Source organism: Balearica regulorum, chromosome 6, assembly GCF_011004875.1.
Source record: "Balearica regulorum gibbericeps isolate bBalReg1 chromosome 6, bBalReg1.pri, whole genome shotgun sequence".
Classification (NCBI taxonomy): Eukaryota; Metazoa; Chordata; class Aves; order Gruiformes; family Gruidae; genus Balearica; species Balearica regulorum.
Window position 1 is genome coordinate 19,642,527 of NC_046189.1, and position 12,109 is coordinate 19,654,635.

Below are 12,109 nucleotides of genomic sequence, written 5' to 3' on the forward strand. Positions count from 1 at the left end.
TATGTCTTATACTAAAAAAAAAAAAAAAAAAGAAAAGAAAAAGCAGTGGGCTAAGAACATAATGCAGCCTATGCTGCATGAATTGTCAGAAAAACAATATGTATGTTGAGTTGAGACAAGTAAAGCCAGGATGTTTTGGGCTGTAATTAGCAGTTATTGGGGAGAAGGACTCTACTTTTGAAAATGGTTTGTTTGCAGCAGTTGAAATTTCACTAATCAAAATTGTCACATAATCATATTCTTACCACAGTCTGTTTTCAAAATACAGCTTTAGCACAGTGAAATTTATTTCAAAGTTATCAGGAAAGAAAAACATTTAACTATAAGCGAGTCAAGCTGTCTCTGCCTGTGTAGACTGATTTTAACAGACACAAGTTCTTCTGAGCTCTGGACAGAAGGCAACTTCAGTCTGACAGCTCCACAGCTGGTTTAGTGCTTCTTTTTTCCTGAGCTAATATACGCTGTGACAATATGGGGTTTTTGGACCAAAGCTGACTTGCATTTGACTGCCCTGAAGCAGAGAGCAGAAGAACTTGTATCTGGAAATCAAACACAGTTGGATTTTCAGGCAAGGTGTTTCATTGAAGACTTAAATTCTTGAGTTTGACCCTAACTGCTGTGGTCTCACTTTTGTGTCTGCACTGAGCTTGTGACCTGGTGCCAAGTAATCCTCTCTTTGGCAGGATAAAGTCGTTACATTATCAGGTTTGCATTCTATAGCACTCACCTTTTTTGCTTTTTGAATTTTTTTTTTTATTGCTATTAGATTTGAATTTTGTAAATGTGTTGGGCATTGCCTGAATTAGGAAAATGAATTTTGATAGCTCAATAGAAGACAAGTTACTGAAGGACAACTGATTTCTTGAAATTTCCCGCCTGAAATCCCAAGGAGAGAGTGGGGGAAAGATTCTCCAAGAGGGCAGTCTCTGAAGGGGGTAAGTATGGGACAAATACATGACTTCAAATGCCTGCAAATTCCTGACTGAGTGCCCTAGTTTTTATATGATAGAAAGTACAAGGAGTAGGTTGCAACACTAATGCTATTTGTAAAAATAGCCAAATTTTGTAGTTAGCCTAAACTGTTTACTAAGTGGGCGGTTATTTTAGGGTTGTCTCAATCTGCATTTTTAATCAAACACACCTATTTCTTAGGTAAAAAAAAAAAAAAAAAGACGACATCTTGCAGTGTTAGTGGCACATGAATGAAGCCACTGATAGTGACTGAAGTCACTTTTGCTGAAGTCACCAAAAGTAAACATTTTATTGGTGAAAGACAATAGAAGAAGCTGTGATATCTCAAACTCTTCTGCTGTTCTCTAAACTTTTCACACCAGCTCCTGACCTTCTCAGTTGGAGAAAACAGTGATTGGGAGTCAGAGAGGAAAGGTGTTCAGTGAAGAAGTTCACTACGTGAGGGAAGAGTTTCATGGGCGTTGGAAGGCAAACACAACCCACTGGATTTCAACAGGCTAGTAAATACAATGGCTGTAACATTTCCACAGTACTCTTTCTGTAGAGGCATCTGTTATATGCAATGTATCATGGTTTATTATCATATTTTACTAAGTTATATGCTTTTCTTCTATTTTAATTTGCTTTACTTACAAAAGTTGTTTGAAGTTGGTGAATAATAACACTGAGGGATGTCAAAGTTTAAAAAAAATGTGAAAAAGAGGTGTTACAATTTAGGTAAATCAGTCATTATCAAGGTGTGTTAGGATCTGGTGGTTTTGGCTTTTAGCGTGCATTCAGAACACCATCTTGTGGCCTAGGTCTCCTGTAATGCATTAAAGTTGTAAACCATACTTGTACCTCACAACAGTGCTGGGAATTGAGACACCTCTAACTCCCATGAACTAAGTTCAGCAAAGCTCCTGCTGAACTTAGTCGGAGGGAGAGGAAGGCTCAATTACTAGCTTTTGTCAAGTGCAATGACGTACTGATGAAATGGTCTGTGTCAGTCTGAATTGCTTTTGTTTGTTGCACATGGAGTGATCCCTGAGCGGAGGAGAGGGAAAGTAAATGAAGTATTCATTTAACATCAAGATGCTGAAATTTAGGCAGCACCACTGTAAGTACAAAACTGGCCTTTTGCTAGGGCATCAACATACTAACTTTTCTTCCTTTCAGCTCATCTTCTTTAACTTTCTGTTGTTTTCTTTTTTTCACCCACGCAAAATCGTCAAAATGTAAACACCTTTCTAGTTGTAAGATACACTAATGTCAGTAGTAAAAGAAGTGTTGACACAAAGACTAAATTACTGTGGACAAGCATTTCTGAACTATTCTAAATTATTTATTTTCTGACTATTCACAGGTATGGGCTGGCAGATGCATTCCACTCATTCACTTTCACAGACAGCAACTTCTTAGCTCTTTTGCAGAGGAGTTGAGAGAGACATATTTTGCTATCTGCTCTCACTATCTTTGAAGTATTTTGTTGTAAGTGTCTTGTTTGAGAGTTCTGTAAAATGGAGAAACATTTTCTTGAAACCAGAATTGTTCCTCAAGGGAGAAGGGTAGTGTAGTTTTCTAACATTGTCCTACTTGGCAAATTTCTTGTGACTGTCTCTGTAAGATGATACACAAGGATAAATGAAGGAGGTGAGAGTAAAAGCTTTATAACCCAAATAATGCCAGCACACCTACTTCCACCTATACCAGACCATAGTCTGCATTAATACTTTGGGTTTATCTTCTTGTGAAAAAAGAGATCTAGACTTTCCTGTTCTTACACAGTTAACTCTCAGGACTGTTAAGTTGACTGGGAGGCCAGTCAAGCGAATATACATATGAGCATAATGGTTTTATATATGATGAGGAGTACAGTGCTTGGTTTTGCTTTTTCTGAAAGATGAGAAGAAATCTTTTTGCTTTATTTATATTTTCATTTAACAACGTCTTCATTTGGTTTTCTCAATATGGGTAGCTCATAAGTGACCGCTTAGTCACTCCTGTACCATCACTGTGACTTTTTGTTCTAGTGAACCCTTTTACCAATTTTAGCAAGGCTACTTTCAATGTTTGATCATATGTGAATTGACACAACAGCCTACAGCCTATTTTGATTCTTTTTATTCTGTAGATTTTTGCCTATGCAACTTGTAATAATTCCTATGAAGCTGTCACAATCTGTTCCATCAAAATTACTTACAGATTGTGTTGTTCAGGGATCATTGAAATGATAGATTGCTATGGTCTCTCTTGCTAATGTGTGCTTAGGGAGTCCTTCATTTACACGATAGACTTATTCAATTTTTGGTGAAATGTGATTATTACTCTTGCACGGAAGACACACGCTTGATCTAGATATGGCTTGCTTATTTTTTAAACAAATTGTATGAAATTACTTATCCTTCTGAGAGTGATGACAGAGATTAGGGAGTCAATCCACAAAATTCTACTTTTAACCTTACAAACTAATTGTCTTTACCTTGCCATTTGAAGGACTGGCGATTTCACATAGCACTGGACTGTTAGTAAGGGCTGACAAGAATTCCAGCTGCTACAGAGGCAGATCGAGGCATGACTGATGGCTCAGGGTGGCTGGAAATCATGGGAAGCTGACCTGGAAGCAAGCTCTTAGTCTACACAAGTGAATTCCTCTCTTCACCAGCTCAGCTGTGCTCATTACATTCCCAGCTATGCGACAGAAGAAGTGTGGTTAGAATGGTCCAGTGCTGGTTGTGGAGCTGTGTATAAGAAGATTTTAAGCATGCAAACATTTCAAAGTACTAGGCACCTTGGAAAACTGTAGTCTAAATCTAACTGGTTTTTATCCATAGCATTTTTATTCAGCCCTTTTAAAGGAGAATGGTGATGTGATTTTAAAAACTTTTTCTTACTCAATGCTCCTTTGATGTTGTTATCTTGGTTATAATGCCATTTCTTGGTAAGTCGTCTGTGCTGTAACTGAGAAGTGGTGGGGTGAGGAACTGAATCTGAGGCAGAAAAATAGAGAAGAAAATTCTAGATGTAATCCTGCCAACATTTGTTTCTGTCTCATTCCCTCTGATGGGACTGTAAGTAACAGTTCACAAGGTTGAGCCCTATGCTTGAGTCAGGACCCTCCTAAGCTCTATAAGCATGTGGGATAACATGAAGTGAGGGATGCAAGGAGGTCTTGGGAGCTGCATTTTTCACAATCTCAACAACTGGTATCAGGGCTACTGACTGCACCTCGTGCACTATCTGTTATTTAGGGTCTTGTATTCTCAGTCGTACTTTTAGCTTCAACCGGGCACATGAAACCATGTATCTTAGAGAAAGAAACTAAACAAATGGATTGTATCATTCAATTTTAGGGGATTTATCCACCCTATCTTGTAATTTTTACTTACATGAATAATCTTTATTTACACATTCTTAATTTGAATGGGATTACTTGCAATAATGTTAATGTGAGTAGCAGGTACAGGATTAGTTCCTGTATTTGTCAGTGGTGCCAAAAGTCACAGAATATACAATAATTTGGTTACACTTTCAATTATAATCTGAAATTAAAGACCTTTATTTTGGAGCTGTTGCTCTGAATAGCAAGTATTGATACTTATAATTGAATTCTGAGATAGAACTTTCCATACATTTGTAATGCAGGAAGGTCTCTCATTATGTGAGATTCACTTGGCAGACGAATGGTCACCACTTAGGAACAATATTAAATCCTGCATTTCAAGAGTCAAAAGGACTGGAATCTGCTTCTAAGGTAAAATATTTAATCTATTTCATATCTCAAAATTCTATAGTCTGAAATTACTAGGTTGAGAAACATTTTGATAAATATTTGAGTACGTGCTGTGATTAATTTATATTAGAATTGTACTTTGAACTGGTGTAATTCATGTTGGTAGGACCACCTGACAAGGCAGGACCTGATCCTGAAAAATGCTGCAGGCAGACCTCCAATGAAAACTAAGCTGCCTTGAGCAATTTGCAGGACTCAGAGCTAAAATTTGACATTGTGTGAATAAGGGTGGCAGAATGAAAATAAATCATGCTGCAGCTAGCCTGTTTTCTACACCTACAGGTTTGGGTTTTTTTCTTTTTTTCTTGTTTTTTTCTTCTTTTTGTACTTGTGTAGCTTGATTTTTTACATTTATTTATTTATGGTTCATGTGCAGCTTTTAGCTTTCAAGTAATTAAATAGAAAATGTTGAGAAATGAATAATTTTTTTTATTTCAATGCCCAAGACTTTTGTTGCTGGATAAATGGTCTCAACTTTTATATAAATCTTTATTTCACATGGAGTAAATGTCTCCTCAGTAAAGAAAAAGTGTGGTAAGAAAATCTGAAAAACATGGGCAAATGAGATATGTCTCCTTAGTCCCAAATAAAATCAGTGGTAGCAACTGAAAATCTCTTTACAACACAACCTTGCAGTTGTTTGAAGACAAGATGTATGTCGTCAGTCATTGTGGTTGCAGGTTTCTTTATGTACAAGGACATATGGTGACCCTGACTCCATAGCTTATTTGACTATGAAGCAATGGTAAACAGTGAATGTAATCCTGTTTCCTCGCAGTAAGTGATACTGTATGCATTACCTCTCTGAAACAGAGGATGCAAAATGGTTTGTGCATCAAAGTACCCTGGCCTTTTTGGAATCTAAATTCTCTTCTCCATGGCCAGCTTCATTACTGGTTTGGTGACTCAGGGCTCTGCCAATACCTTGGTCTTTTGCTCCATAGGAAGTATTCAGGACTGCAGCAGCAGTTGGCTGCCGGTATGTTATGATATAAAATCCTTCCATTATTTTTCCCCCCCTTGAAATTATATAAAGTATAATCACAGTCTGGCATTGAATAAAGACTTCATGTTCTCATTACGGTGGGTGTTTCTAATGTTCAGTTTCATATTTTGTAAACTGCTGGATTTACTTTAAAAGCAAATATGACAAGCAGCTAAAACCTGCTGTCTTCAATTGCACTAGAAATTGTAGCTATGTGAGAATTGGCTTGATATGTGGCATGAAAAATGGGTACAAAAATATCCAGGTTTAGAGAAACTGCCACATGAAGAAGGTGGAAGAAAAGGACATTTTTTTAGATGACCAAAGTGTGACAGTGGATTTTAGTCTTGTTGGAAAGAACACAAGATTAAGATAAAGATGAAGGGGTTATGAGCCTAAAAGCTCTCATGTTCTTAGTTGTATCAGATGGTCTATAAGAATACATTACTTTTTCAGACAAAGCTTCCTTGTCTTATAGCTGTAGACACCCTGGCTACTACTTTAAGATGCAGAAACACTGTGGAAGAATAAGGAAATAATATATGAAAAATTACAGAAATAGTTTGACATTCTAATAAAAATAGGAGTTTCTCTTGGATGAACAATAGGGAGCCTGGTAGAGTTAGGTAATTGTCTGAGCATCGTTAATAGTTGAAGTTAGAAGAGAGGATTTAGGAAATTGAAATTGATATGTCCAAATACTGAAATGAAGAACAAGATTTGCATATTTTTGATGGCAGACTGATTCATTATTCAAGGCATGTGCTCATCTGCAATAGAAGAGAGGAGACCACCACAGACTGCAACGATAAAAGCAAGGGCAAAATTTGGCCATGACTCAAGGGGAAATGACTAATCTTTCTTAATTTGTTCTGAATCTGGACGTGCGGAGCTCAAATACTCTAACTTACATGAAAATGTCATCTTTGGTCCCTCAGCTATTAAAAGTCATAATAATGTGAGATCACAAAAACAGAAAAAGGTTTTAAAAGATTATTCTTTTAAAAAAGTGATTCTAAACTCCTGTTGAAAGAAGGTACAAAAAGTAAATTATATCCACCAGACCCTGTATTTTCAGAGCGGCCAGGGAGTTAGCCACAAAACTCACATTAAAGTCAGTGGGAGTTACTAAACTCAGTGGGAGTTGTGTACCTTGATCTCATGTAAACTCTGGAAAATTTTAAGAAAATAACAATCAAAACAATGGGGGGAAATATAAAGTATCAGAGTAGATAATAGATGAGTAAATGAGTCAAATATCTAACAAAATGAAAAACACGATGGAAAACAGAAGATGGATGGAGAAGAGATGGTTGAATGCATTGAGTTATGTAAAACTTCTAAAGGAGAATTCATAGGGTTTCAGCAAAAACAATTTCTTGAGAAGCTGAAAGAAAATGGAAAGAGCCATCAGGTATAATCGCTGTGAGGAACAGCTTCCTGCTGGGACAGAAGAGGTTTACTATCAGCGCTGTACAAGTGCATCCCAACAAGTACAACAAACATAAAAGTAGATGCATCATAAAATCAAGAGGTAGGAGAAGGAGTTTGTATAAGCATACAGACATACCACATGTAATGGAGAAGAGACAGAACAAAGGGAGAACTATGGGGGGAAGTAAAACACGGGAGAAAATGGACATTGTACTGTGGTTGAGGAAGAAAGCAGACAATGGATAGGATATGGCTGCCTGAGGAACATCGGAAGCACGTACTCTCTCTGTTGAAGAAGGGTGATTCTCATGAAAGTAATCAGCACAGGGAGAAGCTAACTCTTTATAGCACGGATTTTTTATCCAGCAGATATGTTCAGCAAAATAACTCACTAGTTTGTCTCATAAAAAGTATTACAGTAAAACATAGGACTCTTCTCTGATATAAATGTTGTAGATTCAAGTTCTGTCTAGTTCACTTCTGATATATAAGATTTCAAACCTGTGGTAGGAAGTTTCAGAAGAGAGGGTCATTACCACCTACAGTCCTTTTAGTTTTACAAGACACAGGCACTTATGACCTTTATAAAATCTCACCCAAACAGAAATGGATAAAAGCTCTCTCCTCAAAAGCTACTATTTAGAAGTGGTCTTCCAGAGAGGCAAGCAAATAAATAAAAAGTCATTGATAAAAATCTCTTTGCAAACATTAAGAAGGTCTTGCAATGCATATGAAGAAAGATAAAGTTAAATGTCACCAAAGCTCACTAACTGTTCATATCTGTGCAACTGTTGAAGTGAATAGAGGCATGCTATTTTATGCCTATGCTGAGCCTGGGCTGTAATCTCAGACTCTGGAGGAAAATGGAAGTTAATTGAAGACAAAGTACTTACTCTTAAGAGCTACACAATGGAATGTATTGGCAAATGAAGGTGTTAATTGTTAAAGCTTTTCAGATGTAGGAAATTCAGAAACAATGAAGTCAATGTAGCTGTTACAGCAGGGAGCAAACTTAGATGCCCCATGAAGAGTTCCAATTTTTATTGATGCTATATTATTGGAACCTGTGAAGAGATATAAAGGACAAAGACATGAAGTTCTAACAAATAGTAAATGGACAGTGTGCAAACCAGTTGAATTGTGAGTTGCTCATAGGTAGCATACATATTTACTGTGACATTTCTCTTAAAAAAATTAACTGCTAAATTAAGCTGGCTTTATGCCATAAAGAGCATATTTACGAGCACTGTTTCACAGGTTGTCAAAATTGGTGATCTAATACACAGGCTATCTTTGCAGCTGTGTAGCAATTCAGAAACACAATTTAGTGTCACTGAGAGACTGCATAAGCCCTCTAAACTAATGAACTTTGTAACATATGAAAGTAAAAGATACTGCTCTGAGTACCAAGCAAAAGAAGCTACAAAAAACCCGAGAACAGTTTGCCAGGAGGACAAACAGCAGGAGAACACAGGTAAAGGTTTTGAATAGATGCCAAAAATGAGAAGGCACAACAGAGATAAATAAAATACACAGTGAAGATGCAATATAATAAAATACTGTAATTTGGGCTGTCAGCATGAATGTAGTGAGTTCAGAATAGAATAAGTGAGTTAGCTTTTATGGGATATTTAACTACAAACTGCCAGAAACTGAGGCTGCTGCTGGTAATACATATTCAAATACAGCAAACATGTCATTGGGGAAAATTATATAAAATCACACTATAAACTTTTTGATTGTATTTCTTGAATTTGTCCACAAGGCATCTGCAATTTGTCTTTTGCAGACTTGACATCTGAAGAAGTGGTAGCTTCAGTGCTCTTTCCTACAGTATCGTGGGAATAATTATAACTACATTTACATAGTAAGAAGACTTATTTTGGACTGTGAGTATTCCCATGAACTGACCAGATTGTCAGAGACTCAACAGGCATTTGCACAACAGTTAAGAATTTCTAGGATTACCTCCTATAGCATTTTTTTCAAGTGATGTTAACTGGAAGGTGCAGCCAGATTGGAGGAAAAAGAATTTTTGTCATCTCAGTCCATCGAGATCTCTGAAATTATTTGCTTATGACCAATGGTTGTCCAGTGCTTTAGGACAGCTGTTCTCTGGTTTTATCCCAGAATGGTTTCCTTGGAACTGTGTGCCACTGGCACATTGGTAGTTTAAGAACTACTGAGGATAATGTCTAAAAAAAGCATCAATTCCTGGCCAATGCCACTTATGAGGCTGCAGCACTGTCTCACAATGCTACTTACTTCAAAGTGTTTCCTCACATCTATAGATCACTATTCCAGTCTCCTCCTGTGTTTTGGAATGGGTCTACAATGGTTCATGCAAGTTAAGAGAGTTTTGCCATCCTCCCCCACATACTTCATGCCTTCTTAAAAGGTATTTTTTAGGCATGTTATCTAGTCTGATTTCCAGAGGTACAAGACATGGGTCTCTCACGGTGCTGTTCCAGCCACCATTCCTAACCATGTCTCAGAACTACTCCTACAAATTGAGCAAAGATAAAGTTTATTCTAATAACTAGTTGTAGAAATAACTCATATATCTATTTTCATATGTATTCATATATATATATAAAACCAGTTATATTTTATTCTGTGCTCATTTTTCTTTCACTCATATTAAAGGTAACCAGATTTTTCTATTATTTTTGTTTTCCTATATTTTATTTTTAATAGGTTTATTGAATTTGTTCCCATCATTCAGTTCTTAATAATCTCTTCCTCAATGCCATTAGATTTCATGCAAAATGTTAATCTTGCATATGAAGAGGCAATGAACCTAACTGTAAAATAGGATTCTATGGTACAGTTCCTAATGCAATTCCTAGTTTACTTTTCAAGCCAAAAAATTTAAAAAAAAATAAATTAGTAAAATAGTTAGAAATTATTTAACAGAATAACTTCTGGGAAAAATGCAGGCTTTAGGGTAAGATGTTTTAGAATAAAATTACAGTTCTTTATTTATTTTGCAATGAATTTTCTGCAAATTTGGAGACATTTAGTAATCTACTGGAAAGGCTTGCCACCAGTTCCAGCTTTTGTCCAAATTTTGCTGTTTTTCTGTCAATGTTTGATGAGGAAATTACCTGCTACAAAGAGATCTTTGAGAATCAAAGACAGCAAGCAGGGAAAATCTCCTTTCTTATATTAATTTTATTTTAATTATTTTTATTTTAATTATTAATTTACTTTAATTTTATTATTTATTATTTTCATTACTTGAATATAGCTTATTAGTAATATAATTAATTATCAGTTTTTTTCCATAGAGAGATATATTTTATGTGGATTGGTGTTTGACATAAGTTTTAAGTAATTAGCTAGATATTTTCAATTATTTTTTAAATATTCTTTATATTTTTATGGTCTTTACAGGCTCAGGAACATAATAATTTTCTTTTAGTTTTCTGGATTATACCTACTGATTTTCTCTCTTACCATTAGACACATGATATATTTTCATAGGAGTTTTGTTCCAATGACTTCTTTTGTTTTCTGCTCTGCAATGTTTTTAATAGTATTACTGTTCTGCAAGTACATACTTATGTATTTATTATATGCTAACAAGAGGAGCAATATGTTTTTCCTGTTCATTTTCACACCTTGGTGATAGAAAATAAAAATCTTTTCTCCTTGAAAGAAACATAAAGATGCTTAGAACACTGTCTTCATTTTCAAGTCAGCAATTACTAAGGTATAAGAGAAGAAATTTTGTATAGCTAATAACTCCATTTCTAAAGCAATTGGAAAGTAAGGAACCATATTTCCACACATACTGAAATTAGCTGAATGACTTAGGAGAAAGCTGAACAGAATTCAAAATAAACCTGCAATGGATTTTTGCCGATCTTCTCCAAATGCTACCATGGCTTTTGGAACATTGCTCATTTTGATGCATTGTCAGGTTTGGCATTTCTGGCTTCTAAACAAAACCAAAATCAGAATTCTTGAAATGTCATGAGACAGGCAGTTTTTTATGGTAGTTCCAAGCAGATTACATGGGAATTTCATGATTTAGTTAATTCTGGGGAGATTTACTGTACCGTTGGGAGGATTTGTGGTATTTTGGCAATACTTCTGGCCAATATGCAGGCTTTGGAAGTTAAATATTTTTAAATTCTCTCTTTACCAATCAAGTTTGTAATGATAGCTCTTGCCTGTGTGGAAACAAGACACTCCAAGAGTACGGCAGATCACTTCTCCCTGCATTAGGATTTGAAAAAGGAGATACTATAAAAAGGAACTTGACAGAGTAGCAATAGTAGCAGGAAACAGGGAAATTTTAAAAGGCAGATGCTCTTGTGAACCAAAACACAAGTTCTGGAGGCTGCTGAAATGTTCATGAGAAATTTAAAAATACTTGAAATCTGAACACTTTCTCATTTTATTTCATTGAAATTCAAATTATGTTAAACTTCCACTTTAAAATGAACATGCAGATGCTCAGAATTTTTTTTTTTTTTCCCCACAACCAAATTACCTTCTGATGAAATTCAGTGAAAGCAAAACACTTAAAGGATAAAATGGAATTAGACAAAAAATTGACAGGCCATATCCAGTTCTTTAGAATCTCAGTGGAAAATAATTACAGCAGAGATTGCATAGATGTACAAGAAAGCTGATGTAGCCAGTGACATTTTGGTTCTATTTCCTGTCTCTCAAAGCTCAGATCTGCACATCGTTGTATAAGCAATTACAGGTATACTTTGACATGAGTGACAAATATGGAAACACGTGCTCATGATGTTCTCATAGGATGCTTTTTCATTTTTATAAACTGTTCCATGAGCATTGAATCATACTTGTAAGTGTCCTCCTCACTGATTTTTTTTTCCCTGATTTCTCTGATTTCTGGAGGGATCATGTGGAAGAGAGAGAAAATTCTTCACAAAATAGGAAGAAACAACTTCTCTGTAAGAAAAATC

The 12,109-nt window shown here is 35.8% G+C and overlaps 1 long non-coding RNA gene across 1 annotated transcript; it reads left to right on the top strand.

The window, feature by feature from the left end:
• Positions 1–821: 821 nt before the first annotated feature.
• Positions 822–4,693, top strand: LOC142602296 (uncharacterized). The gene is made up of 3 exons (XR_012835956.1): positions 822–935; positions 1,335–1,472; positions 4,601–4,693. It is a non-coding gene; the product is annotated as an uncharacterized LOC142602296 (long non-coding RNA).
• Positions 4,694–12,109: the final 7,416 nt, after the last annotated feature.